The sequence below is a fragment of the Bufo bufo genome, chromosome 2, assembly GCF_905171765.1.
Source record: "Bufo bufo chromosome 2, aBufBuf1.1, whole genome shotgun sequence".
Classification (NCBI taxonomy): Eukaryota; Metazoa; Chordata; class Amphibia; order Anura; family Bufonidae; genus Bufo; species Bufo bufo.
In genome coordinates, this window is record NC_053390.1 from 249,271,921 (window position 1) to 249,298,048 (window position 26,128).

The following is a 26,128-nucleotide window of genomic DNA, read 5'->3' on the forward strand; positions in this document are numbered from 1 at the left end:
GAGAAAGGGGTGGAACATATGTGATGTCATGATATGGGCAGATCATCTGATAAGGTGGGGGGGGGGGCAATTTTTATCTTGCCTAGGGCGGTAAAAATCCTTGCACCGGCCCTGCACCTAGGTTTAAAAATATATTTTTCATCAGACCTCAGATCAGACTCCTAGTCATCAGACCTCCAATCTTCATCAGACCTCAGATCAGACCCCCAAATCAGACCCAAAATCTAAAATAAATAAAACAACTTAGCTCTCCTGCTCCTAAAGGAGATCCAGACCGCTCTTCTTGCAGCAATGCATTGTGAGCTGATGTTGCACAGCGCACTACATCCTGCAGGGGCAGACACAGACAGAATAGGGCCCCGCTTCAGGGGCATCAAAGATGTAGAGACCCTTCAGATACTGTGGTCCGTATTAATGCCCCACATAGTAATTATTGCCCCTTTGTGCCAGCACACAGTAGTAATATCCACATTGTGCCCTATTCACAGTAGCTATGGAAAGATATGTGTCCCCTCTCAGTAATTATGCCAGATATGTGCCCCCTCACAGGAGTTATGCCCAGATATGTGCCCCTCACAGCAGTTATGCCCAGATATGTGCTCCTCACAGTAATTATGCCAGATAAGTGCCCCTCATAGTAGTTATGCCAGATATGTGCCCCCTCAAAGTAATTATGCCAGTAGTTATACCAGATATGTGTTCTTCATAGTAGTTATGCCAGATTTGTACCCCCTTCACGGCAGTTATACCAGATATGTACCTCCTTCACGGCAGTTATGCCCAGATATGTGCCCCCAACAGTAGTTATGGCAGATATGTGCCCCCTCACAGTAGTTATGCCAGATTATGTACCCCTCACAGTAATTATGCCCAGATATGTGCTAACTTCACAGTAATGTCATATATGTACCCCCTCACAGTAGTTATGCCAGATTATGTGTCACCTCACAGTAATTGTGACAGATTATGTGCCCCCTCACAGTAGTTATGCCCACATATGTGCTCCTCACAGTAGCGATGCCCAGATATGTCTCCCCTCACAGTAGTTATGCCAGATATGTGCTCCCTCACAGTAGTTATGCCAGATTACGTGCCCCTTTACACAGACCCATTGAAATGAATGGGTCAGGATTCAGTCTGGATGATATGCATTTGCTACACACATTGCATCCAGTAGGAAAACTCGCTTGTGTGAAAGAGGATTTAATCTGACATGACATGTGGAGGGATACCAGTGCATGCCATTTGCCGACACCAGACAAGGCAACCATACGACGCTCAGCAAGTATCGTGCATGGACCCTTCTGATTAATTGCTGGGTGTCGGAAATGTTCTTGCCGTCTCTCCATGTCCGATGTCTGATCAGTAGGAGAAACTGAGGGGGTCATTTATTATCCTGAACTACACTAGGCTTATTTCAGGCACAGATTGTGGCAAAATGGTTAGTTGGGCCAGAATCTGCGACTTCTCCTCGCTCACGCCAGGTCTAAAAAAGTGGACGTGGCGCGAGCGGGAAAGGGGAGGGGTCGGCAGGTCTGTCTCATTTACCATTTTCTATGCCTGTTTTAGGTTTGGAAAATGGTCCAAATGTAAGACAGTTAGGCCAGCTGGCTTACATTTAGACTGGCACTGGATGCGCCGAAGCTATGTAGAGGCCGGTGCCTCTACATAACTGCGGCGGATCCACCGCCAGGTATAGGGGTTATTAAGACTGGAGTCTAAAACGCAGGTCTTAATAAATGACCCCCGAGTGATCTGCAAATTACGGATGTCGTCCATGTGTCATCTGCATTCTTCTGCAGACCCATTGCGGACCAGTGCATGTTGCGGACCAGTATAGGATGTCACATTTTCTATTCTTTGCGGAACAGACATACGGATGCAGAAAGCAAATTATTTCTATGTGCTTTCTGCATCTGTATGTCCGTTCTGCACAAGACAGAAAATGTGACACCTCCTATACTTCTCTACAAAATGCGGACTACAGACCTATTTAAGTCAATGGGTCTGCAAAAATATGCGGATCGCACATGGACCGCATCCATATCTTGCTGATCCGCGGACCGCAAAATACATTGGATCTTGTCAATGTTGCCTCACAGTGTGTGGGTAAGGGACAGTCACAGGAGAGCCAGAAGGGGACAGGGGTGATGGGTGTGTTGTAAAAAAAAAACTAAAAAAAACATGCCATGCCAAGTTCAGTGTTTGGCTGGCGCAGTGGGCACACAGGCAGCCTCCAGTCCTCACTCACTTCCTCCTAAGATTCTGGCTTGCTGCACTGGATGGGGGCCAGGCTGTCATCAACAATAGACGGGGGCAGGGCTACCGGCATCGCTACATGGGAGACAGAGCTACCGACACAGTGAAGTGGCTCAGCACAGGCCTGGCTGGGCTCATTTCAAACTCTTCATCACGCTACCCCAGTGCCCACAGCAGGACTCGGCTGTAAGGAGGCGGGGCGATCGCAGGTGCAGACTAAAGTCAGACAGTGAGACACAGGCTGCCAGGGGGGCCCCTTCTACATGCTGGTTGGATCAATGAATGGTGAAGCAGGGAGCTGGCGGCTCTCTGCTTCAACATTACAATCAGCTGTCTGTGCGTCCTGTAGATGCAGAGATAGCAGAGCTGGATGGCCCCCTCCCACGCTGGGCCCCTGTGCAGCTGAACCAGCTGCACAGGCTGTATCTTCGCCCCTGATGTCCTGACACTGTGCGCTGTGAAAGCACGGTGCAGCATGGCGCTGGCAGAAGACCCAGGAGTGTTGAGTAATACCAGCGCTAGCAGAGCTATACTCGCCACTTGCCGCTCCTCGCACCTCTTGTGTACTCATTAGTATTTGCTTTATAAGATGCACTGCCATTCCCCCCCCACACACACACGCACTTTTTGGTTGAAAAATACAGTATCTGTTATCATATATACTATTTTATATCTGTCTACCTACATACAGTCAGGTCCATAAATATTGGGACATCGACACAATTTTAAAATTTTTGGCTCTATACATCACAATGGATTTGAAATTAAAAAAACAAGATGTGCTTTAACTGCAGACTGTCAGCTTTAATTTGAGGGTATTTACATCTAAATCAGGTGAACGGTGTAGGGATTACAACAGTTTGCATATGTGCCTCCCACTTGTTAAGGAATCAAAAGTAATGGGACAATTGGCTTCTCAGCTGTTCCATGGCCAGGTGTGTGTTATTCCCTCATTATCCCAATTACAATGAGCAGATAAAAGGTCCAGAGTTAATTTCAAGTGTGCTATTTGCATTTGGAATCTGTTCCTGTCAGCTCTCAAGATGAGATCCAAAGAGCTGTCACTATCAGTGAAGCAAGCCATCATTAGGTTGAAAAAACACAACAAACCCATCAGAGAGATAGCAAAACATTAGGCGTGGCCAAAACAACTGTTTGGTACATTCTTAAAAAGAAGGAACGCATCGGTGAGCTCAGCAACACCAAAAGACCCGGAAGACCACAGAAAACAACTGTGGTGGATGACCGAAGAATTCTTTCCCTGGTGAAGAAAACACCCTTCACAACAGTTGGCCAGGTCAAGAACACTCTCCAGGAGGTAGGTGTATGTGTGTCAAAGTCAACAATCAAGAGAAGACTTCACCAGAGTGAATACAGAGTGTTCACCACAAGATGTAAACCATTGGTGAGCCTCAAAAACAGGAATGCCAGATTCGAGTTTGCCAAACGACATCTAAAAAAGCCTTTACAGTTCTGGAACAACATCCTATGGACAGATGAGACCAAGATCAACTTGTACCAGAGTGATGGGAAGAGAAGAGTATGGAGAAGGAAAGGAACTGCTCATGATCCTAAGCATACCACCTCATCAGTAAAGCATGGTGGTGGTAGTGTCATGACCAGGCCCGTCGCTAACAGACAGGCAAAACAAGCAATTGCTTGGGGCCCCGAGCTGGCCCGGGGCCAACTTCCAGCCAGGCCACTGAGTAACTCAGAAGATTCGATGGTATATTCTAACCCCCAGGCGTTCCCATGGTGACGGGGACGCTTGCCTGGGGGTTAGAATATACAGGGCCACGCCGCTCACAGCAGTATATTTATAAACTAATCAGTAACTACTTTAACTTTAATCATTGCTCATTGCTGAGCTCTTTACTTGGATTATTTGGATATCTTACTTTGTCTTAGCTCCGGTAATAGCAGGCAGTGCGGGGGGCGGCGCTCACTCACTGACGTCACGCGCCTGCTCCTCCCACTAGGCGGCGCAGGCGTCAGTGAGTAAGCGCCGCCCCCCCGCACTGCCTGCTATCACCGGAGCTAAGACAAAGTAAGATATCCAAATAATCCAAGTAAAGAGCTCAGCAATGAGCAATGATTAAAGTTAAAGTAGTTACTGATTAGTTTATAAATATACTGCTGTGAGCGTCGGGGAGGGGGATCTGTGGATGGCACTGTAGGGGGATCTGTGGATGGCAGTGCCATCCACAGATCCCCCTACAGTGCCATCCACAGATCCCCCCTCCCCTAAACAGTGCCATCCACAGATCTCCCCCCTAAACAGTGCCATCCACAGATCCCCTCTAAACAGTGCCATCCACAGATCCCCCCTCCCCTAAACAGTGCCATTATGGCACTGTTTAGGGGAGGGGGGATCTGTGGATGGCACTGTTTAGGGGGGATCTGTGGATGGCACTGTTTAGGGGGGATCTGTGGATGGCACTGTTTAGGGGGATCTGTGGATGGCACTGTTTAGGGGGGATCTGTGGATGGCACTGTTTAGGGGGGGATCTGTGGATGGCACTGTTTAGGGGGGAGATCTGTGGATGGCACTGTTTAGGGGGGATCTGTGGATGGCACTGTTTAGGGGGGATCTGTGGAGAGCGAGGAGCTCGGCCACGCTACAGGGTCCAGGGAAGGAGCCGGTGGACTGAATTAACTTAGGAACTTATCTAAGGTAGGGTAGGGTAGGGAGTAAAAAAAAGAAAAAAAAACAGGGAGGGGGAGAGTAAGTAGGACATTTGTTGAAAATGTTCAAATTTCATGCACATTAAATGCAACAGCAGTATTTGCACTGTAAACCTCCTTTTTTATTTATATAAAGTGTGGGTGAACTTAAACTGTATGGCTATACTGTGGTTCCTGTAGGCTTTGCGTGCGTAAGGTGGGGAGGGCGTGGAGGGGGGGGGGCCTCCATGTCTATTTTGCTTGGGGCCCCCAAATTCCTTCAAAACGGCCCTGGTCATGACGTGGGCATGTATGGCTGCCAATGGAACTGGTTCTCTTGTATTTATTGATGATATGACTGCTGACAAAAGCAGCAGGATGAATTCTGAAGTGTTTCGGGCAATATTATCTGCACATATTCAGCCTAATGCTTCAGAACTCATTGGACGGCGCTTCACAGTGCAGATGGACAATGACCCAAAGCATACTGCAAAAGCAACCAAAGAGTTTTTTTAAGGGAAAGAAGCTGAATGTTATGCAATGGCCAAGTCAATCACCTGACCTGAATCCAGTTGAGCATGAATTTCACTTGCTAAAGACAAAACTGAAGGGAAAATGCCCCAAGAACAAGCAGGAACTGAAGACAGTTGCAGTAGAGGCCTGGCAGAGCATCACCAGGGATGAAACCCAGCGTCTGGTGATTTCTATGCGTTCCAGACTTCAGGCTGTAATTGACTGCAAAGGATTTGCAATCAAGTATTAGAAAGTGAAAGTTTGATTTATGATTATTATTCTGTCCCATTACTTTTGGTCCCTTAACAAGTGGGAGGCACATATGCAAACTGTTGTAATTCCTACACCGTTCACCTGATTTGGATGTAAATACCCTCAAATTAAAGCTGACAGTCTGCAGTTAAAGCACATCTTGTTCGTTTCATTTCAAATCCATTGTGGTGGTGTATAGAATCAAAAATGTTAGAATTGTGGCGATGTCCCAATATTTATGGATCTGACTGTAGATCCAACCATTTTAGATTTTTGTGTTCCTGGCTGAGGATATTATGTATGTTCTTATTTACTGAGCGGATAACCCAGATGTATATGCTTTATTAACCACCTCCCGTCCGCCCATAGACTATGAACGTCCGGGAGGTGGTTCTCTATTTCTGAATGAACGTTCCAGAACATCCGTTCAGAAACTGCAGCTGCACGCTAATTGTGCAGCTGCTGATCGGGTTGCCCGCTGTCAGTGACAGCAGTGCAAAACAGAGAGAAGGCAGGGACAGTGCCCAGGTGTCCCTGCCTTCTGGATCGCTGCATACACAGCGCTCACCGAGCGCTGTGTATGCAGAGCAGGAAGCGCAGGAGCTGTAAGGTCTTTCAGAGACCTCGATCAGCCCTGCACTGAGGCTGTACAGCGCTGTATTGCGCTGTACAGCCTCTCTGGGGGGTGCATTTCTCCTGTAACTGGGGCTACTATGTCAGCCCCAGTTACAGGAGAAATCAACAGTGGGAAAAAAAAGAAAAAGTGAAGTAAATGTCCCCCAGCGGTCTTGTATGACCTTATGTGGGACAAAAAGTGTAAAATAAAAAATAAAAAAAATAAAGTGTTAAAAAAATTTAATAAAAAAAAAGGTTTCACATGTAAAAAAAATGAATCCCCTAAGGCCTATTGCACACGACCGTATGGCTTTTTCAGTGTTTTGCGGTCCGTTTTTCACGGATCCGTTGTTCCGTTTTTTGTTTCCGTTGTGTTTCTGTTTCTGTTCCGTTTTTCCGTTCCGTTTTTCCGTATGGCATATACAGTATACAGTAATTACTTAGATAAAATTGGGCTGGGCATAACATTTTCAATAGATGGTTCAGCAAAAAACGGAACGGAAACGGAAGACATACGGATGCATTTCCGTATGTGTTCGTTTTTTTTTGCGGACCTATTGACTTGAATGGAGTCACGGAACGTGATTTGCGGGCAATAATAGGACATGTTCTATGTTAAAACGGAACGGAAAAACAGAAATACGGAAACGGAATGCATACGGAGTACATTCCATTTTTTTTGCGGAACCATTGAAATGAATGGTTCCGTATATGCACCGTATACGGAACGCAAAAAACGGCCAGTAAACGGAAAAAAAAAAACGGCCGTGTGCAGGAGGCCTAAGGAATAAAAAAAAAATGTAAAAAAAAAATAAATAAAAATAAAATAGACATATTTGGTATTGCCGCGTCCGTGACGGTCGGCTCTATAAATATATCACATAATCGACCCAGTCCAATAAACACCATAAAAAAAAAATAATAATAACTGTCCAAAAAAATTATTTTTGTCAACTTACATCACAAAAAGTGCAACACCAAGTGATCAAAAAGGCGTATGTCCCACAAAATGGTACCAATAAAACCGTCACCTCATCCCACAAAAAATGAGCCGCTACATAAGGAATTCTCTCAAAAAATAAAAAAAACTATAGCTCTTAGAACATGGAGACACTAAAACATAATTTTTTTGGTTTAAAAAATGCTATTATTGTGTTAAAGTGAAATAAAAAAAAAAGTATACATATTAGGTATTGCCGCGTCCGTAAAAACCAGTTCTATAAAAATATCACATGACCTAACCCCTCGGGTGAACACCGTAAAAAAAAAAAATGTCAAAACAAGCAATTTTTGTCAACTTACATCACAAAAAGTGCAACACCAAGTGATCAAAAAGGCGTATGTCCCACAAAATGGTACCAATAAAACCGTCACCTCATCCCGCAAAAAATGAGCCCCTGCAAAAGAAAATCTCTCAAAAAATAAAAAAAAACTATAGCTCTTAGAACATGGACACATTAAAACATTTTTTTTGTTTAGAAAATGCTATTATTGTGTAAAACTTTAATAAATAAGAAAAAAGTATACATATTAGGTATCGCCACGTCCGTAACAATCTGCTCTATAAAAATGTCACTTGACCGAACCCCTCAGGTGAACGCTGTAAAAATAAATAAATAAAAACTGTGCTAAAACAACCAATTTTTTGGTCATCTTGCCCCATAAAGTGTTATAATAAATGATCAAAAAATCATATGTACCCAAAAATAGTACCAATAAAACTGCCACTTGTCCCCTAGTTTCCAAAATGGGATCACTTCTTGGGAGTTTCTACTGTAAGGGTGCATCAGGGGGGCTTCAAATGGGAAATGGCATCTAAAAACCATGTGGAGTTCCTTTTCTTCTGCGCCCTGCCGTGTGCCCATACAGCAGTTTATGACCACATGTGGAGTGTTTCTGTAAACCGCAGAATCTGGGTAATAAATATTGAGTTTTGTTTGGCTGTTAACCATCGATGTGTTAAAGAAAAAATTTCATTAAAATGGAAAATCTGCCAAAAAAGTGAAATTTAAAAATTTGATCTCCATTTTCCTTAAATTCATGTGGAACACCTAAAGGGTTAACAAAGTTTGTAAAATTGGTTTTAAGTAACTTGAGGGGTGTAGTTTCTACAATGGGGTCATTTATGGGGGTATCCACTATGTAGGCCCCACAAAGTGACTTCAGACCTGAACTGGTCCTTAAAAAGTGGGTTTTGGCAATTTTCTTAAAAATTTAAAGAATTGCTTCTAAACTTCTAAGCCTTCTAACATCCTAAAAAAATAAAATGACATTTCCAAAATGATGCCAACATAAAGTAGACATATGGGGAATGTTAAGTAATAAATATTTTATGAGGTATCACTTTCTGTTTTAAAAGCAGAGAAATTGAAATTGAGAAAATTGCGAATTTTTCAAAATTTTTGGTAAATTTGGGATTTTTTCATAAATAAAGGTGAAATATATTGACTCAAATTTATGACTATCATGAAGTACAATGTGTCACGAGAAAACAATCTCTGAATGACTTGGATAAGTAAAGGCGTTCCAAAGTTATTACCACATAAAGTGAGATATATCAAAATTAGGCCTGGTAAGGAAGGGGGCAAATGGTCCAGATGGGAAGTGTTTAAATAGGTTGTCTGGCTTTGGAGCCGACACCCTCTTAGGCCCGGACCCACATAAACATGTTGAAAAAAACACTGCAAACTAGCCACGCCCACACCATGAAACTGTCTGAGTCTGAAAAGACTCCAAAACAGGCGCAGCATGAATAGTAAATGTAGTTAAAACAATGGGGCACATTTACTAAGGGATTGGAAACAAGCATAAATGGTAGCGTGGGGTTGGCATAGTTTTTACACCAGGTGCAAGGACTGCCACAGATTGCTTGCCTCGTCATAAATTAGAGAAATCTAACGTCAGCGCAAGGAAGAAACTAAGACCACCGTAAAAAGCTGATCTTAGTAAATGTGCCCCAGTTAGTTTGTGCAATCAAGGAAAAATTAGGCAAAAACAGATACAAACCACTATAATAAATGACCCCCAAAGAGTTGGCCATTATTTTTACCTACTTTTATGAAAAGGCTGTTAGCAGCAGTCACCATATTGGCGCAGAGTTTAGGACACTGACAATAACTTTTTGTTGTTTAATGAAAAAAAAAAGCAATTAGCTGTGTCATCACTTAATATTGCAGGAATGCCAAGGAAAACTTCATGGAGACCGCCTTTTTGTCTGTCAGTAACTACTCACAATAGTTGACTTTGTCTACTGACAGCTTTTGGATGGGTCCTCTTACTGCTATTATCCTGTAAAGCCTTTGCACAAAACCAGCAGGATCAACCTCTTATCTCTTGAGGCTACGTGCCCAATCCCTTCCATTAATATTCTAATTAAAGGAGGGCGCTGAATCACATAACATGAGATGAGATGAAGCAGATGCACTCAGGCGCAGTGTGCAGGATACTGCCTCACTATGTTGTTATATAGACCTGTGTAAAACATTTTTCTGTCTAATTATATATTTTAAATATATAATTAGACAGAAAAATGTTTTGTTAGCAAACACATTAGAATGTAGCCTCATGCATAGTATACAGGACTCTCTGAGTTTACACTAGGTTTATTTGACTTCTATTCAGTTGTATGCACTCCTTGTGAAAAAACAGTTCTGGAGCATCTTTCTCATAACCCTGCCCTGTTCCTCTCTTAGGAAGTTAGATCGCTTGTCCCATGGAGTGCAATGAATTACTATTGCAACCTATGGGATGTTTAGTACATTCCTATGGGTCTGGGCTCCTTAGGCACTATTGCTGTGGTATCCTCTGATCCTTCACAGTGACCAAGGCAACTACAGGGAATGAACGGCTCCCTTGATCACAGACTGGGGGAGCCGTTCAGACCCCGGGAGCACAGATGCCACAATTGTGTCAGGAAACCTGACCGCATGGCTGTACTGTCGGGCCTCTTTCACACTAGCAGCCTGGCGTACATTGTAGCAAAACCTAAGCTATGAGAAGTAGAGCATCATATAAGAATGTTTCTCTTAATTGACAGCAATTTACTAATCTGATGGATGTGGCCAGGAATTATTGGGTCATAATCTGATTATATGGGGTGACGTTTACACCTTTTTGCTGATTCAGTCCTCTAGCACTACAATACACATTCAATAAATCATACCCATAACTGGTACATATCATGTTAATTGTTGTTAGGTCAAGGTTTTAGAAAGACGTAGATTGTTTCTATGGTCCTCACACAGGCAGAATCAGGGCACTGATGATGATCATGCAGCCTTGTGGACCGGAAGTTATCATGAGATGTGAATGCCGGTTGCTAGGAGACATGGACAAAGTATCAGGGAGGAGGAGCAGCTGGATGTAAGCAATTCTGGAGCTTTTTCCATTCTTTAGAAGACTTGAATACATCTTCCTAATCACCACCGGTTTCAATGAAACATTGGACCAAGATGTATTTTCTCATTTGTCTGAATCAGGAGTTAATGGAGCAGCTATAACCAGACATTCACAGGAGACTAGCATCCTTTGTAGCTGTGATTATGGCTACAGATTTCTGTTTACAGACCATCAAGGGAGGCCATACACCTAAGGGATCATGTACATGGACGTTACCCATATCCTGGCTGAGTGCATGCCACCATCAATTTTTAAAATTTCTGTAGAAATATCCTATCCTTGTACGCAAAACGGTGTGCTGTCCACATCTCTTGCGGCCCCAATTAAATGAATGGGTCCGCATCGGATGCGGACAGAAACTACGGCCGTATGCAAAAGCCCTAAAACAGGTGTCAGCCAACAGTTATTCCCCCCACGTACAAATGCACACTTAGCTCATGTATGTGCAGGTATTTGTAATGGGGGGGGGGGGGGGAGACAACTCTGGCCAATGGGCATGTATTCTTAATGGGGAGAGACACCTCTGGACATGACTTCTCAACTGGTAGAAGACAGGATTGGGTGTGTTGCAATTCAACTTGCTTGATCCTTTATTTCCCCAACATCTGGCATTAGGAGAGAATAGAACAACCTCATACATATTAGATGGATGACAGATCCTGTCAAACCTGTCTGACGGTCATCTAATGTGTATGCCCACATTTAGATTTACTAGATATCAGTCCTTAAAGGTTTTGTCCGGGTAATTAATATTGATGACCTATCCTTAGGATAGGTCATCAATATCAGATTGGCAGGGTTCCAACTCCCGGCACCCCTGTTAATCAGCTGCTTGAAGAGGGCGCAGCACCCCACTGAGCACTGCTGCCTCCTCGCAGCTCATCAAGCACAGTGCCGTCCATTGGACAGTGGCAGTGCCTGGTTTTGCAGCTCAGCCCCATTCACTTGAATGAAACGAAGCTGCGCCTAGGCCATGAGACACGACGTCAGAGGCTGCAGTACTCACCAGCCCTTTTCAAACAGCTGATCGGCGGAGGTTCTAGGAGTCTTGCCCCCATCTGATATTGATGGCCTATCCTTTAAAGAGGTTGTCCCATGACAATGTATCCTCTATCCACCTGTTATGCCAGGGGATAAGGTCCCTGCTGCGGCTAGTGATTGCCAGCAGTGGTCGAGTGCCCCCGGTCAACAGGATGTTGATTTTAGTGCAGCAGGAAGATAAAGAGCAATATACCTAACTGGGGCACTATGGGGGGAATTATTCTCCCTGGGGGTACCACCGGGGGGCACTAAACCTACTGGGGGCACAATAGGGAGCATTATAACTATTGTGGACACTATAGGAGGCATTATAACTACTGGGAGCTTTAGAGGGGAACCTTATAGAGAGGCCTTATAACTACTGGGTGCACTTTGGGAAGCTTTATCACTACTGGTGGCACTAAGGGACATTATTACTACTGGGGGTTGTTAATGTTACTGTTCGAGAAACACTAGGTAATAGTGACCACAATATAATTATATTCCCCCTAAATATAAGAAGCAAACTCTGTCAGGCAGGGCAAAGACATTGAGTTTTAAAAAGGCTAATTTCCCTGGGTTGAGGGCAGCATTTCAGGGCATAGACTGGGAGCAGCTACTGTCACATAATACTGAGGATAAATGGGAGAGCTTTAAATCCACATTGAGTAATTGCACTAAAACATACAAAAAATACTAATCTGAGGGGTCAGCTGTAGCGTTTGAAGATTACAAAGTGATTATCTCTACAGCAAGTAGTTGAGGAGCCAACCCGGAAGGAGGCCATTTTAGATTTAGTATTCACAAATGGGAATTTGGTATCTGATATTACTGTAGGGGAAAGCTTGGGATCTAGTGATCACCAGTCAGTGTGGTTTACTATAAGTACAGAGTCAAACCACACAAAAACAAAAGTTTTAGATTTTAGAAAAACAGACTTTTATAAAATTAGATTAGTAGCATACGAGTCCCTATCAGATTGGAACAGTTTCAATGGAGTCCAGGAGAAATGGGACTACTTAAAAGTGGCACTATTGAAGGCAACAGAAAATTGCATTAGGCTTGACAGTAAAAGCAAAAAAAGGAAGAGACCACTGTGGTACTCAGCAGAAGTGGCCAAAATCATTAAAAACAAAAAGATAGCATTTAGTAATTCTAAAATTAAAAAAAACGAGGATGACGGGCAAATTTATAAGATTAGGCAGAGAGAGGCAAAACAAGTTATAAGAGCTTCTAAAGCACAGGCAGAAGAGAAATTAGCCCAGTCAGTGAAAAAAGGCGATAAGACATTCTTCAGATACATAAATGAAAAAAGGAAACTAAAACAAGGAATTACCAAATTAAAAACAAAAGAAGGAAGGTATATGGAAGAAGATAAAGAACTAGCTGACTGCCTCAATGAATACTTCTGTTCAGTTTTTACAAAGGAAAATGAAGGAAAAGGACCTCAGTTAGGAAAGAAGACTAATGAATCTTTTGATGCATGTGTCTTTACAGAGGAAGAGGTTCTAAGTCAGCTGTCTAAAATTAATACAAATAAGTCACAGGGGCCTGATGGGATACACCCAAAGCAATTAAAAGAGCTCAGCGGTGAACTAGCAAAACCATTAACAGATTTATTTAACCAATCACTGGCAACAGGAGTCGTCCCAGAAGATTGGAAATGTTGTGCCCATTCACAAGAAAGGTAGTAGGGAGAAATCGGGCAACTATAGGCCAGTAAGCCTGACATCAATAGTGGGGAAATTAATGGAAACCATACTTAAGGAGAGGATTGTGGAACATCTAAAATCCCATGGAAACAGCATGGGTTTACTTCAGGGAGATCATGTCAAACTAATCTTATTGATTTTTTTGATTGGGTGACTAAAATAATAGATGGCGGAGGTGCAGTAGACATCGCTTATCTAGACTTTAGTAAGGCTTTTGATACTGTCCCACATAGAAGGCTTATCAATAAATTGCAGTCTTTGTGCGTGGACTCCCATATTGTTGAATGGATTAGGCAGTGGCTGAGGGACAGACAACAGAGGGATGTAATCAATGGAGTATATTCAGACCATGGTCTTGTTACCAGTGGGGTACCTCAGGAATCTGTTCTGGGACCCATATTGTTTAATATCTTTATCAGCGAAATTGCAGAAGGCCTCGATGGTAAGGTGTGTCTTTTTGCTGATGACACAAAGATTTGTAACAGGGTTGATGTTCCTGGAGGGACACACCAAATGGAAAAGGATTTAGGAAAACTAGAGGAATGGTCAAAAATCTGGCAACTAAAATTTAATGTTGATAAGTGCAAGATTATGCACCTGGGGCGTAAAAACCCAAGAGCAGAAAATAAAATCAGTGATACAGTCCTAACCTCAGTATCTGAGGAAAGGGATTTAGGGGTCATTATTTCAGAAGACTTAAAGGTAGGCAGACAATGTCATAGAGCAGCAGGAAATGCTAGCAGAATGCTTGGGTGTATAGGGAGAGGCATTACCAGTAGAAAGAGGGAGGTGCTCATGCCGCTCTACAGAGCACTAGTGAGACCTCATTTGGAGTATTGTGCTCAGTACTGGAGACCATATCTCCAGAAGGATATTGATACTTTGGAGGGAGTTCAGAGAAGAGCTACTAAACTAGTACATGGATTGCAGGACAAAACTTACCAGGAAAGATTAAAGGACCTTAACATGTATAGCTTGGAAGAAAGACAAGACAGAGGGGATATGATATAAACTTTTAAATACATAAAGGGAATCAACAAGGTAAAAGAGGAGAGAATATTTAAAAGAAGAAAAACTGCTACAAGAGGACATAGTTTTAAATTGGAGGGGCAAAGGTTTAACCCCTTAGGGACCCATGACGTATCGGTACGGCATGGTTCTCGAGTCCTTAAGAACCCATGACGTACCGGTAAGTCATGTGTTGTTCTGATCACCGCCGCCCGGCGGGCGGTGAACGTAACAAGGTGCCTGCTCAAATCATTGAGCAGGCACCTCGGCTAAATGCGGGGGGGGGGGGGGGGTCCCGTGACCCCCCCCGTGTTGACGATCGCCACAAACCGCAGGTTTGCGGCTTTTACCTGGTGGTGCCATCAGGTCCCCATGGGGCTGTGGGGGGGACCCGATGGCATGGAAGGCAGCGCGATGCCTTCCTGAGGCATCTGCGCTGCCTTCCGGTGACGAGCCTGTGAGATCCGGCCCTTAAAAGTTATCAGCACTTAAAGTGACACTGGTCAGATTTGCAAAAAATGGCCAAGTCCAGAAGGTGAAATAGGGCCGAGTCCTTAAGGGGTTAAAAGTAATATCAGGAAGTATTACTTTACTGAGAGAGTAGTGGATGCATGGAATAGCCTTCTTGCAGAAGTGGTAGCTGCAAATACAGTGAAGGAGTTTAAGCATGCATGGGATAGGCATAAGGCCATCCTTCATATAAGATAGGGCCAGGGGCTATTCATAGTATTCAGTATATTGGGCAGACTAGATGGGCCAAATGGTTCTTATCTGCCAACACATTCTATGTTTCTATGTTTAATAAAATCTGTAATATACCATATATTCTGGACGTGCCCCTTAGTTGCGCCGTTCTGGAGGATGGTAGCTTCTGTGCTGCAGGACGTTCTGGGCCGTTCAGTGAGGTTGGACCCCCTTACATACCTATTGAATGTCCCACCTAGGGATATGGGAGGTCACATATCCAGGCTGCTCTTGCATCTTCTCACTGTGGTGAAAGGTTTGATTGCCCTCTTTTGGAAAAGAACCACTCCTCCATCTAAGGAGGATTATTATTCCCACATCCAGGAGATTCGCTCATTAGAATATTATACAGCCGTATCGCAAGGAACTGTAGACAAATTTCTGCAGATCTGGTTCCGCTGGGATACCCACCATGAGGAGCTGCCCTTGCAATAAAGGAGAGATCTGTGGGTTAACTACCTTCCTTTCCCTCCCCCCCTTACCCTTCTTTGTTTTCCCCCTTTTCTTTTTACTTTTATTTATTTATTTATTTTTTATTTCTCTAAATGGAATATGGATCGGTTTTGTCTATATTATATGGCTGCTGATATTATGTTATTCTGTATTTTAGATGTAATACCAAAGACATGATGTCTATAAAAGTTTTTCTTTTCTCTTTTATTACATATGTTGATATATGGAAAGTGAAAAATGTTTAATAAACATAAAGTTGTGGAAAACTGTTTGAAGGACTCTTAAGGGGCTATATACAGGAGTATGTGACTGTAAATAATATTATAAGTGATAACCAACATGGGTTTACCATGGACGGAAGTTGTCAGACTAACCTAATTTGTTTTTATGAGGAGGTGAGTAGTAGCCTGGACAGAGGGGCATCTGTGGAGTTTCTGGATTTTGCAAAGACTTTTGATACTGTCCCTTATAGACATTTATTAGGTTAAGTAAGGTCTAAAGGCTTGGAAAGTATAGTTTTGAATTGGATTGAAAACTGGCTGAAGGACCGTGTCCAGAGAGTTGTGGTCAATGATTCCTATTCAGAATGGTCCCAGGTTATAAGTGGTGTACCCCAAGGTTCAGTGCTGGGCCCTCTATTATTTAATTTATTTATTATGATATCGAGGACGGGATTAATAGCACCATTTCTATTTTTGCAGATGACACTAAGCTGTGTAGAACTGTACAGTCTATGGAAGATGTCCATAAACTACAAGCTGACATGAACACTCTGAGTGATTGGGCATCAACTTGGCAAATTAGGTTCAATGTGGATAAATGTAAAGTTATGCATTTTGATTGTAATAATCTCTGTACTTCATATGTCCTAGGGGATGTAACACTGGGAGAGTCCCTTATAGAGAAGGATTTGGGTGTCCTTGTAGATGGTAGATTAAATTACAGCATACAATGTCAATCAGCTGCTCCTAAGGCCACCAGGATATTGTCATGCATTAAACGAGGCATGGACTCGCGGGGCAGTGATGTAATACCACCACTTTACAAAGAGTTGGTGCGGCCTCATCTGGAATATCCAGTTCAGTTCTGGGCACCAGTACATAGAAAGGATGCACTGCAGCTGAAAAAAGTACAGAGGAGAGCAACTAAAATAATAAGGGGCATGGAGGGTCTTAGTTATGAAGAAAGATTAAAATAATTGAATTTATTTAGTCCTGAGAAGAGACGTCTAAGGGGGGACATGACCCTATACGTAACCTATACAGATATGTAAATGGACCATACAAAAAATACGGTAAAAACCGGTCCATGTAAAATGCCCTCAAAAGACAAGGGGGCACTGCCTCCGACTGGAGAATAAAAAGTTCAGTCTCCAGAAGCGTCAAAGCTTTTTTACTGTAAGAACTGTGAATCTATGGAATAGACTTCCTCAGGACGTGGTCACAGCAGGAACAGTGGACCGTTTCAAAAAGGGTTTAGATGAATTCTTAAAATTAAACAACATTGATGCTTATGAAAAAGTGTAGAAATCTAAGTCTCACTTCTTTCTGGGATTCGCGTCCCCACCCATCCCTTGGTTGAACTTGATTGACTTAAGTAGTTGATACGGTTGAAAAAAGACATAACTATGGCGGTTCTGTGGAAGCATTATTATCAGGTTATAGCTATACAGTGACGTGTCAAACAACAAGAAAATTGTGCAACATTTTATGTAACGTATTACATAAGAACAGCGCGGGCGGCTTTAAATAGTGTGGCCGTGCCGGCTGTTGGAGCGGTGCTGCCATACGCGGAGTCCAGCTGCCGGGTCAGCGGGAAACATATCGCCAGGCCTGCAATCTTGGGAACATGTCCACTGACTGCCTCTCCTAAGATAAGTATTCTCTTTGCTGGAAATCGCCCTATGTAGTTTTGGCATATTTGTACACCACCAATACACTGGGCGGTTGTGAACTGACATTAATACCAAGACCGTTATCGTCACTGGTTTCTGTGTGCTTTTTTGCTACGCTTGTGTTGACCCCCTCCTCTGGAGGGATGGTCTCCTTTTTCTGTTAACACCAATGTGTCAAGGCCCCTGATGACGCCTGAGTTCTTGGACATGCAGGACGCACTGTTTTTTCTATTTCAAGCGTTGTGTTAGAGTGGTTGTGTCCCAGGGTTCTGGGTACACAACACCTGGCACAGATGGGTTTGTGACTTAGGGTATCCTACCCCCCTCTTCCCTTCCCCTTCAGGACGAAGCTGGGCAGTCACTGCTCTGTTCAGGGAAGTTTATAGGGACGGCAAAGGAGTTGTGCTGTGGCTAGGATAGGGATTCTATATTTAGGGTGCATAGTAGGGGCAGAGACCCAGCAGCCCCTTTCCCCCAATCCTATCCCCTCCTTAGACTATAACAAACCCACCAAAATTGGGGTAAGTTGTACCCTGCTCATTTAAATTGCATTTGCACTTATTCACCTATGGGCGTTTTATATATTATTAAAAGTTATATTTTAAAGGTAACCCACTTTTTTCTTGGCTCCTAATCCTCTGCACTATACCAGTCCTCAACTTGAACTGCTCAATACTGATTTTAAGAAAAATACTGGGTCAATCCAAGCAAGTGACCAAATATTTTTATTAGGGTCTCTGTCTCTCCGATAGGGCTGCATAAAACTGGTGACAGATTTCCCTTTAATATTGTCACACAGTAGCCTTGTTAGATCACCACTAGGTGAGGTAACACAATTTACTGCCATAAGTATGGTAAGTGTATGCTGCTTTCATCTGTCTGGTCATGAATCAGAGCTTTGTCATATTTACGGGAAAAACTACATATTGTCTGACACAGAAATTAACATTTTATTGATTCCCCATTGCTGAGAACATGAATTTTCTCTTGAATCATTTTGTTGCTACCATTGTAGACATATGTTGGGATGAAGTAAAATGTTTGTGCGCTTTGCATAATAAAATTGCTCCCTACATACTGTTATACAGTATGACATGCCTCCTTCTCAGCATGCCAGTTTATCCATTGCTTAAAACCTAGCAAATATTTCATATATATAGCAGCTCCACATTGTGCATTTGTTGTTCATTTTTTTGGACCGCAAAAATAACGGAAATGATTCTGTGTGTATTCCGTATCCGTATGTCCACAAGTCTGTTCCGCAAAAAAATAGAACATGTCCTATTCTAGTTTGTTTTGCGGACAAGGACAGGCATTGTTACAATAGTTCCGCAAAAAAAGCAGATGTAACACAGACGTCACACGGATGTCATCCGTTTATTTTTGGTGCGGATCTGTGTTTTGCGGACCGCAAAATACATACGGTCGTGTGCATGAGCCCTAAGGCTGCCCATACACAATGGGGCCCTGCTAACAGGATCCCCATACGACTCGCTGCTAATTGCCTGGTCTTTAGGTCTATAAGGCTGAGTTCACACGGGCGTTGCGGGAAAAGGTGCGGGTGCGTTGCTGGAACATGCACGATTTTTCCGCGCGAGTGCAAAGCATTGTAATGCGTTTTGCACTCGCGTGAGAAAAATCGCGCATGTTTGGTACCCAAACCCGAACTTCTTCACAGAAGTTCGGGCTTGGGATCAGTGTTCTGTAGATTGTATTATTTTCCCTTATAACATGGTTATAAGGGAAAATAATAGCATTCTGAATACAGAATGCATAGTAAAATAGCGCTGGAGGGGTTGAAAAATAAATAAAAATAATTTAACTCACCTTAATCCACTTGCTCGCGCAGCCCGGCATCTCTTCTCTCTTCATCTTAGCTGTGTGCAGGAAAAGGACCTGTGGTGACGTCACTCCGGTCATCACATGGTCCATCACATGATCTTTTACCATGGTGATGGATCATGTGATGACCGGAGTGACGTCACCACAGGTCCTTTTCCTGCACACAGCTAAGATGAAGACAGAAGAGATGCCGGGCTGAGCGAGCAAGTGGATTAAGGGGAGTTAAATTATTTATTTATTTTTAACCCCTCCAGCGCTATTTTACTATGCATTCTGTATTCAGAATGCTATTATTTTCCCTTATAACCATGTTGTAAGGGAAAATAATAATGATCGGGTCTCCATCCCGATCGTCTCCTAGCAACCGTGCGTGAAAATCGCACCGCATCCGCTCTTGCTTGCGGATGCTTGCGATTTTCACAGGGCCCCATTCACTTCTATGGGGCCTGCGTTGCGTGGAAAACGCACAATATAGAGCATGGTGCGATTTTCACGCAACGCATAAGTGATGCGTGAAAATCACAGTTCATGTGCACAGCCCCATAGAAATGAATGGGTCCAGATTCAGTGCGGGTGCAATGCGTTCACCTCCCGCATTGCACCCGCGCAGAATACTCGCCCGTGTGTGAACTCAGCCTAATTGTTAGTTGGCACCTGGATATGCTATTTGTTTCAAATAGCATGTACCAGCGCGGCCTGCTAAGAACAGGTGTGGCCTGGCAATGAGGGGTGAGCAGAAAGTGGATCCCGCTGCCAGGGCTGCATTGTGTACGGACAGCACCCTGGCACTCCAGTTGTGGTGAATCGACGACTCCCAGCATGCTCCATTCATTTCTATGGAGTTCTGAAAACAGCCAGGCAAGTGTACATCTTGGGAATCGTAGTTTTATCACAGCTGGAGTGCTGGAGGTTAGCCATCACGGGCCTAAAGGGTAGCCTAGTGCACTCACAGGCTAATTGGGGAATGACTTAGACTGGGTCCACATATATTAGTTGTTTCTGATCAACTGAGATTAATTCTGGCAGTAGTTTCCCTCTAGCGTTTCTGTAGTACGCCAGAGAGAAACTGAAATAAATGGCTGGATGCATGTGAACCTGGCTTCACTCTCCTGCTGCCATAAGTTATTACTGGTACTACAAGTGAAATATGTTATGTGATTGTATGTGCAGTGAGCCCCTGAGGAGCCAGTGCAGAGGATGGGAGTGGTAGTGGCCCTGATGAGGTGTTCTGTCACAGTGTACTCCCTCAGGCCATCGCTCCCAGGGGCTCAGTGCCGTGAAAAGGTGATATGAAGGAATTAGGCAGATAAACATTTTTCTTTACTGAGTGCAAAGGATGAATTACAGTACATTCAGCTGTGGTCTTTCCAAGGCCCAATGTCTCTATCCTCAGATGAGGTATGGTGGCAGGTAAATGGCAGACAATAGCACTCTAGAGTAGGCCTTCTCTCTCTCCTAAATTCCTGTCTCTAACAACAATAACCAGCCACTTGTGACTATATGAGCCTACTTATCATAGGCAGGCTTTTAACCCTTTCAGTACCGGGTCACTTTTCACCTTAAATCCCAGGCCGATTTTTGCAAATCTGACATGTGTTACCCTTTATATGGTAATAACTTTGGAACGCTTTTACTTATCCTAGCCATTCTGAGATTGTTTACTCGTGACACATTGTACTTCATGACAGTGGTAAATTTGAGTCAATATATTTCACCTTTATTTATAAATTATTCCAAAATTTACCAAAAATCTGGAAAAATTCTCAATTTTCTAAATTTGAATTTCTCTACTTTAAAGACAGATAGTGATACCTCATAAAATGGTTATCAATCAACATTCCCCATATGTCTGCTTTATGTTGGCAAAAAAAAGACAATGCAACAGTACCCTGCAAATCAGATAAAGTACAATAATGCCATAGTCACAAAAAACATTATAGTGCTAATGCTACGCTTATTTATAAAGTGAGATGCTTGGCAAATGCATTTTGTACAAAACCATCTGAGCCCGTCTGGCGTACATCAAGGCGATCTCTGTAAGACGGGTCCTAACACTAAATACTACCTGTTATGCGCCAAAATGGCCGCCATAAAGTTCAGGAAGTGTTGGATCCACATGCATGCTGGGTCCACTCTGCCTTTTACCATTTTTGGAGCCATAATGGCCTCCATTACTTACAAGGGATGCAGGTACCAACATGAATGCCGAGCCCACTCTATACCTTTCATTGTGCCAGACAGCTTCCAATGAATGTAGTGAGAGCAGGCCACAGCTTTATACTGAAACTAAATAAAATCAGCCTATGAGGCAGACAGGCTAATCAGGAGTGCACGACTCGCTGGAGTGCCACATCTCCAGCATTGTAAATCTGCAAAGAAAAGAGGGTTAGTCATCACTTCCCAGTGCGTAGGTGCACCCTGCCATGGCAAAAACCTAGAGGAAAAAAAAGACAATGCAACAGCACCCTGCACATCTTTTTTTCTCTAGGTTTTTGCCATGGCAGCGTGCACCTGCACACTGGGAAGTGCTGACTAACCCCCTTTTCTTTGCAGATTTGTTAATCAATTTTTTCTTGCAACACAGCAAGTGTTAACAGCAAAATAAACCTCAATATTTATTACTCTGATTCTGCAGTTTACAGAAATACCCCATATGTGGCGGTAAACTGCTCTATGGGCACGTGGCAGTGGTCAGAAGGAAAGGAGCGCCATATGGATTTTGGAGGTAGATTTTGCTAGAATGGTTTTTAGGCACCATTTTGTATTTGAAGTGACCCTGACGTACCCCTACAGTGGAAACCCTCAAAAAGTGACCCCATTTTGGAAACTACACCTCTTAAATAATATATTTAGGGGGGTACTGAGCACTTTGACCACCTAAGCATTTTACGCTTTGACCCCCTTGGCTGTAAAAATTAAAAGTTTTGTTTCTTCCAATAAAATGTTGCTTTAGCCCCACATTTTTCATTTTCACAAGGGGCAACAGGAGAAAAAGCACCACATAATTTGTTACCCATTTTGTTCTGAATACGGCAACACCCCATATGTGGTGGTAAACTGCTGTGGGGGCACATGGCAGGACTCAGAACGGAAGAAGCGCCATATGGCTTTTGCAGCGCTGATTTTGATGGATAGGTTTAAGCGTGCCATTGGTTTTTATTTTTTAAGTGATTGTCTTATGTGGGGACTCATTTTTTGCAGGATGAGATGACTGATTGGTACCATTTTGGGGTTCATAAGACTTTTTGATCGCTTGGTATTAAACTTTTTGTGAGGCAAGGTGAAAAAAATTGCTGTTTTGGCATAGTTTTTAAAAAAATTTTTTTACAGCATTTACCTGAGGGGGCATATAATGTCATATTTTTATAGAGCAGGCACGGCGATAACAAAAATAAAAATGATAGACATATTAGGTAAGTTTTACACAGTGAAATCATTTTTAACAGAATAAAATCTTGTTTTTGTGTTGCCATTTTCTGAGAGTCCTTTTTTTATTTTTTGGGTGATTGTCTTAGGTTGGGACTCATTTTTTGCGGGATGAGATGACTGTTTGATTGGTACCATTTTGGAGTACATAAGACTTTTTGATCACTTGGTATTACACTTTTTGCGAGGCAAGGTGACAAAAATGGCATCTTTTTTTTTTTTTTTTACAGCATTCACCTGAGGGGACATATAATGTGATATTTTTATAGAGCAGGTTGTTACAGACGCGGCGATACCTAATATCACACTTACACTTTTTGTGAGGCAAGGTGACCAGAAAATGGCTTTTTGACAGTTTTATTTATTTTTACGGCGTTCACCTGAGGGGGTGGATCATGTGATATTTTTATAGAGCCGGTCGATACGGACGCAGCAATACCTAATATGTCTACTTTTCTTTTTTTTTTCCTATTTTATTTTACTTTTTTGTGAAAAGGACGCTTTTTTTTTTTACTTGAAACTTTAAATTTTCTTTTTTAACTTTATTTTTTTAACTTCTTTTTTCACTTTATTTTTTTTTCCCACTCTGGGACTTCAACTTTTGGGGGTCTTATCCCCTTTACTATGCATTACAATACTTCTGTATTGTAATGCATTGGCTGTAAGTGTATTACTCATTGTAATACGCTTACAGCTTCCTGCCTGTGAGATCCAGGGGGCTGGATCTCACAGGCTCTCACGGAAGGCAGCCACCATGCCTAAGGAAGGCATCGGGCTGCCTTCACAGCAGCGCGGGGACCTGATGGACACCAGGCAGGATACCACACGTGCCGTGGTCAGCGCTGACCGCAGCAGTGCAAGGGTTAATGCGCCGGCATCAGTGTTTTCACCGATGCCTGCGCATACAGCAGGGGTTTGGCTATCAGTGACTGCCGGACGCAGCTCCTGCGTCGGTCCGATCAGAGTGCCGTAGCTGTGCGGCACTGGTATCCGACAGGTTAAAGGGGTTTTCCGGGATTTTGATACTCAGAATAGGCCATCAGTATCTGATCGGTGAAGGTCCGACATCCTGGGCTCTCGCCAATTAGTTATTTGAGAAGGCACCGGTGCTCCAGTAAGCATTGTGGCCTTCTCACAGCTTACCAAGCACAGCTCCATACATTGTATAGCAGCTGGGCTTGGTATCGCACTCAACCCCATTGAAGTGAATGGGTCTGAGCGCCATACCAAGCACAGTCGCTATACAATGTACGCTGCTGTCCTTGGTAAGCACGGAGATGGTCCAAAGGAGCCAGAGGATCCAGGAGTCAGACCCCCACCGATCAGATATTGATGACCTATCCTGAGGACCTATCCCAGAAAACCCCTTTAAGTGTGCCTGTCCTGCACTGTGGTGATGGGTGTCTTAACTTGTTATCCCATCACCTGCATCAGAGTTTGTATAGCTGTAGTGCTGATCACTCTGCTGTTTTTGTACGCTGTACCTTGCAGATCTTGCAGCCTTCCTGGAGATTTTCACTGTAGAGCAGTATCTTTAGTGCCTTAGTCCTTGGAGCAGGAGCAGATGGACGTGCTCCCTTACTCTACGCTTGTTAAACCAACTCTGGAGCTCTCTAGAACTCCCCCTCCTGACAGGAAGCAGGACCAACCCAAAAGAGGAGGAATGGAAAGGTAAGTTCCATTCCTAATGCCAACGATACCTTATCTGAAGCATACGGCAGATACAATAAACATAACATGACATGACATTGCAAAATATAATAAACAATTGCAGATACCCCATCTGGGTTACTGCATATGCATGTAACTAAATGTAAAACTACCTATGAACTGATTATATATGCTCAGTAGTAGCTGGAATAGTGAGCATTGTGGGTTTTCGCTCTGGTAGATAGTGTAAGTGGGCGCAGTACAGAGGCAAAATACAAGTTCTTAACTCAAAACATGTGTTTCATACTTGAGGCAATTGTACAAAACAGCACGTAGTTTTGCAGTCTTGGTGTTAATTCACACACAATGGAAAGTTCATATAATACAAGTCACCTTGCTGGCAGTTCTGCCTCCAGTAGTACACAGCAGGCTTTAGGGGGCCTGTTCCCCTAGAATGCGGCTCTCAGCCCTCCAGCACGGCACAAGGCCTCAGATCCCAAAAACAGAGACATCTCTGCTGAGCCCAGCTGCCTATTTAAGGACAGCCAAGTGCTGCCAAAACCCGGACCAGCACTTAAACTCCGATCCAGTATTTGACATCACCTGGCTGGAAACCAGCCCAGCCGCACATGCTGGGAGGAAAATACCTGCCTTGCCAAACACAACCCCTCACTGTGTCACATACCCCCCTCTTTGTTCAACCCTGAGAGGGTGGACACATGCCAGACAATGCACTCGGGACAGGGCATCTGCGTTTCCCTGCAACCGGCCTGCTCTGTGTTCTACAGAGAACTCAAAGTTCTGCAGAGACAAAAACCATCTGGTGACCTGTCTTTAGCCTGGCTCATCCACTTGAGAGGGGAGTGGTCGGTCACCAGGCAGAACTTTCTCCCCAACAAATAGTAGCAGAGAGACTCGAGTGCCCAGTTGATAGCCAGGCACTCTCTCTCCACTGAAAAGTGAAATACGGGAACCGCGCTATATTGTTAACAGTTTATGAAAGTCGTTGGAATAAAGAACCATAAACGTGAAGGACCGAGTTCCTATTCAGCTGTCAGAAGTGTCAAATGCAGGTCCGTACTTCACATGTAATGAACCTGCTATCCACCTCCAGCCTGTCGTTAGATCTCGCTTTGAGCCACCAGCCGCTCACTGAAAACCGGATCAAGATTACCTTCACAAAAAGGACAGAGAGATGGTGCAATACCCTCAACATTCAGAGGTAACCAAATTTTATTCTACTCACATATTCCAAAGTTTTCACATGCATATATGATTGCCCGACCCGGGTTTCGCTATTAGCTTCGTCAGGGGCTGTGGTACAGACGCCGCTGTAGTCCACGAGTATATAACAACCTTTTACCCCGGAACAAAAACGGACTTCCGTTGTCCGGCGGCATGTCAAACAATTGCATGCTAAAATTGCTAAAAACATGTACAATATATTCAATTACATAAAATACTTCAATCCCTTACATAAAAACGTATAAATATCCCAAAATATCATAAAATAATGAAATGTAAAATTAATTAGTATAAAACTATGATAAATATATAAACCAATAAATATATTCAGACAATGTATATTCAAATAAATCACACCATGCAGACAGATTTTATGTCCCATTCAATATTATGTCCTTGTGGCTGCAGTGTGTTCATTTCATAGATCCATTCA